Here is a 5,000-nt window from a genome sequence, read left to right on the forward strand (position 1 = left end):
TGCTGACTTTTACACGTCGGACTTAGACTGAAACTCTAACTCTTCTTACGAGGTGGATTGCTCATTTCTTTCGGTGTATCGGACTATTATTGTCTACAATTACAAGTCCACGTCGCAATGTTTGTCTTTAATTCGGACAGGCTGTCGCCGCCAAGACTGGAGTGAGTGAGTGAGTGAGTCACTTACGAGCGCTTCTTTCACTCACCTTCGAGTGAGTGAGGGAGGCGTTTTAGAACGCTTCGCCGAGTTGCGAAGAATAACCGAAACGCAGAGAAACTGCAGCCAAGTCGGGAGTGCGTGCAGAAGTAAGACAGAGTCCCTTCACCAAAAGGCAGAGACAAGTCGAACTTTATTTCCAAGTGGTTCTGGAAACCATTGTCTTTCATTCCAACGCAAGAAAACACTCCGTCCGCCGTCACGAAAATACACGTCCACCATTCCGGCAGGTTTAAATTGACTTACAAGTGGCTAGGGAAACCACCGTCTTTAATTCCTACACAAGAAAACGCTCCGTCCGCCATTCCGGCAGGTTTAATTTTACTTACAAGTGGCTAGGGAAACCACTGTCTTTAATTCAAAACGTACACGTCCGCCATTCCGGCAGGCTTAATTTTACTTACAGGTGGCTAGGAAAACATTGTCTTTAATTCCTACACAAGAAAACGCTCCGTCCGCCATCATTAAAAAATACATGTCCGCGATGAAAGACCTTGCAAGACCTTGTAAGACCTACAGGGCACAGTCAGGCTTGTTCGTATTTACAACTGCCTACCCCCACACCATTGTCTTTCATTCCAACACTAAGTGAATTCCCCCCTTACAAAAACACATGTCCTCGATTCCCCTACAAAGTAAGTAGTGAGACACCACGGTCCCTTGACCAAGAGATACGGGCAGGTTCAAGTTGACTTATGTCTGGCTAGGAAAACCATCGTCTTTCATTCCAACGCAAGAAAACACTCCGTCCGCCGTCACGAAACTACACGTCCGCCATTCCGGCAGGCTTCATTTCACTTACAGGTGGTTAGGAAAACATTGTCTTTACTTCCTACACAAGAAAACGCTCCGTCCGCCGTCACAAAAATACACGTCCGCCATTCCGGCAGGCTTCATTTCACTTACAGGTGGCTAGGAAAACATTGTCTTTAATTCCTACACAAGAAAACGCTCCGTCCGCCGTGACAAAAATACACGTCCGCCATTCCGGCAGGTTTAATTTTACTTACAGGTGGCTAGGGAAACCACTGTCTTTAATTCAAACACAACACCCAATGCCGCAAGTGCGTCCGTGGCCCGGCACATACGTACACGTCCGCCTTTCCGGCAGGCTTCATTTCACTTACAGGTGGCAAGGAAAACATTGTCTTTCATTCCTACACAAGAAAACGCTCCGTCCGCCATCGTTAAAAAATACATGTCCGCGATGTAAGACCTCGTCAGACCTCGTAAGACATACAGGGCACAGTCAGGCGCATTCGCATTTACAATTGCCGACCCAGAACCATTGTCTTTCATTCCAACACTCCGCGAATTCCCCGCCACAACAACCCATGTCCGCGATTCCCCTACAAAGTCAAACGCCCACGTCACCACCACGCACCAAAAACATCACAGACAAACAACGCCAACGCAGACCAAACGTCGACGCCGCTCAGGGCAACCCACCAACGACGCAAGTGCGGCAGCGCGAACGGTAAGCTGGCGGGGCACCGCCGACAACATAATCGCACGGACGGCGCACCGTGCCAAGCCTCCCGTCGCACCCCGCAAGTCCAAACTCAAATCGAAGCCGAAAAGGGTTGCTTGCGGCAACGGGGCGACACACAAAGCCAACACGGGAGCACGTCCCACAACGCGCCCCACAGGTCACTCCCACAAAACACAATCTAAAAAGGCGCACCCCCAAAGGACTGCAAAACAGGGGACGGCGGCACGCCCGTCACGCCATACCTCCAAAAACAGGCATCCCACAACGCGTCCCACAGGTCACTCTCAAAAACACAATATGAAAAAGCGCACCTCAACGGACTGAAAAACGGGACGGCGGCACGCCCGTCACGCCATACCTCCAAAAAACATGCATCCCACAACGCGTCCCACGGGTCACTCTCAAAAACACAATCTGAAAAAGCGCACCTCAACGGACTGAAAAACGGGACGGCGGCACGCCCGTCACGCCATACCTCCAAAAACATGCACCCCACAACGCGCCCCACAGGTCACTCTCAAAAACACAATCCAAAAAAGCGCACCTCAACGGACTGAAAAACGGGACGGCGGCACGCCCGTCACGCCATACCTCCAAAAACAGGCATCCCACAACGCGCCCCACGGGTCACTCTCAAAAACACAATCTGAAAAAGCCCACCTCAACAGACTGAAAAACGGGACGGCGGCACGCCCGTCATGCCATACCTCCAAAAACAGGCATCCCACAACGCGCCCCACGGGTCACTCTCAAAAACACAATCTAAAAAAGTCCACCTCAACGGACTGAAAAACGGGACGGCGGCACGCCCGTCACGCCATACCTCCAAAAACATGCATCCCACAACGCGCCCCACAGGTCACTCTCAAAAGCACAATCTAAAAAAGTCCACCTCAAAGGACTGAAAAACGGGACGGCGGCACGCCCGGCACGCCATACCTCCAAAAACAGGCATCCCACAACGCGCCCCACGGGTCACTCTCAAAAGCACAATCTAAAAAAGTCCACCTCAAAGGACTGAAAAACGGGACGGCGGCACGCCCGTCACGCCATACCTCCAAAAACATGCATCCCACAACGCGCCCCACGGGTCACTCTCAAAAGCACAATCTAAAAAAGTCCACCTCAAAGGACTGAAAAACGGGACGGCGGCACGCCCGTCACGCCATACCTCCAAAAACAGGCATCCCACAACGCGTCCCACAGGTCACTCTCAAAAACACAATCTGAAAAAGCGCACCTCAACGGACTGAAAAACGGGACGGCGGCACGCCCGTCACGCCATACCTCCAAAAACATGCATCCCACAACGCGCCCCACAGGTCACTCTCAAAAGCACAATCTAAAAAAGTCCACCTCAAAGGACTGAAAAACGGGACGGCGGCACGCCCGTCACGCCATACCTCCAAAAACAGGCATCCCACAACGCGTCCCACGGGTCACTCTCAAAAACACAATCTGAAAAAGCCCACCTCAACAGACTGAAAAACGGGACGGCGGCACGCATGCCACGCCATACCTCCAAAAACATGCACCCCACAACGCGCCCCACGGGTCACTCTCAAAAACACAATCTAAAAAAGCGCACCCCAACGGACTGAAAAACGGGACGGCGGCACGCCCGTCACGCAACACCTCCAAAAACAGGCATCCCACAACGCGCCCCACAAGTCACTCTCAAAAACACAACCTAAAAAAGCGCGCCGCAACGGGCCGGCTCGATTTTTCGTCTTTACCCTAACTTCTGCCCTAACACTATCCGTTAGCTCGATTTGTGGTGCTAACCCTAAGTCCAGCCCTAACCGTATCCGTTAAGTCCATTTGCGGTGCTAACCCTAGCTCTTGCCCTAACCGTATCCGTTCACTTCATTTCTGGTGCTAACCCTAACTTCTGCCCTAACCGTATCCGTTCACTTCATCTATGGTGCTAACCCTAGCTCTTGCCCTAACCGTATCCGTTCACTTCATCTACGGTGCTAACCCTAACAGTATCCGTTACCATCATTTCTGGTGCTAACCCTAACCCTTGCCCTAACCGCATCCGTTCACTTCATGTCTGGTGCTAACCCTAACTTCTGCCCTAACCGTATCCGTTCACTTCATCTATGGTGCTAACCCTAAGTCCTGCCCTAACCGTATCCGTTAAGTCCATTTGCGGTGCTGACCCTAAGTCCTACCCTAACCGTATCCGTCCACTTCATTTCTGGTGCTAACCCTAACTTCTGCCCTAACCGTATCCGTTACCATCATTTCTGGTGCTAACCTTAACCCTAACCCTAACCGTATCCGTTCACTTCATGTCTGGTGCTAACCCTAACTTCTGCCCTAACCGTATCCGTTCACTTCATCTATGGTGCTAACCCTAAGCCCTGCCCTAACCGTATCCGTTAAGTCCATTTGCGGTGCTAACCCTAAGTCCTGCCCTAACCGTATCCGTTAACTCGATTTCTGGTGCTAACCCTAACCCTTGCCCGAACCGTATCCGTTAACTCGATTTCTGGTGCTAACCCTAACCCTTGCCCTAACCGTATCCGTTCACTTGATTTCTGGTGCTAACCCTAACTTCTGCCCTAACAGTATCCGTTAAGTCCATTTGCGGTGCTAACCCTAACCCTTGCCCTAACCGCATCCGTTCACTTCATTTCTGGTGCTAACCCTAGCTCTTGCCCTAACCGTATCCGTTCACTTCATCGATGGTGCTAACCTAACTTCTGCCCTAACCGTATCCGTTAAGTCCATTTGCGGCGCTAACCCTAGCTCTTGCCCTAACCGTATCCGTTCACTTCATCCATGGTGCTAACCCTAACTTCTGCCCTAACCGTATCCGTTAAGTCCATTTGCGGCGCTAACCCTAGCTCTTGCCCTAACCGCATCCGTTCACTTCATCCATGGTGCTAACCCTAACTTCTGCCCTAACCGTATCCGTTAAGTCCATTTGCGGCGCTAACCCTAACTCTAGCCCTAACCGCATCCGTTCACTTCATCGATGGTGCTAACCCTAGGTCTTGCCCTAACCGTATCCGTTCACTTCATCTACGGTGCTAACCCTAACCCTTGCCCTAACCGTATCCGTTAAGTCGATTGGTGGTGCTAACCCTAACCCTAACCGTATCCGTTAGCTCGATTTCTAGTGCTAACCCTAACTTCTGCCCTAACCGTATCCGTTCACTTCATTTCTGGTGCTAACCCTAACCCTAACTCCTGCCCTAACCGTATCCGTTCACTCCATTTCTGGTGCTAACCCTAACTCTTGCCCTAACCGTATCCGTTCACTCCATTTGCGGTGCTAACC

The sequence above is a fragment of the Haliotis asinina genome, chromosome 14 (assembly GCF_037392515.1).
Source record: "Haliotis asinina isolate JCU_RB_2024 chromosome 14, JCU_Hal_asi_v2, whole genome shotgun sequence".
Classification (NCBI taxonomy): Eukaryota; Metazoa; Mollusca; class Gastropoda; order Lepetellida; family Haliotidae; genus Haliotis; species Haliotis asinina.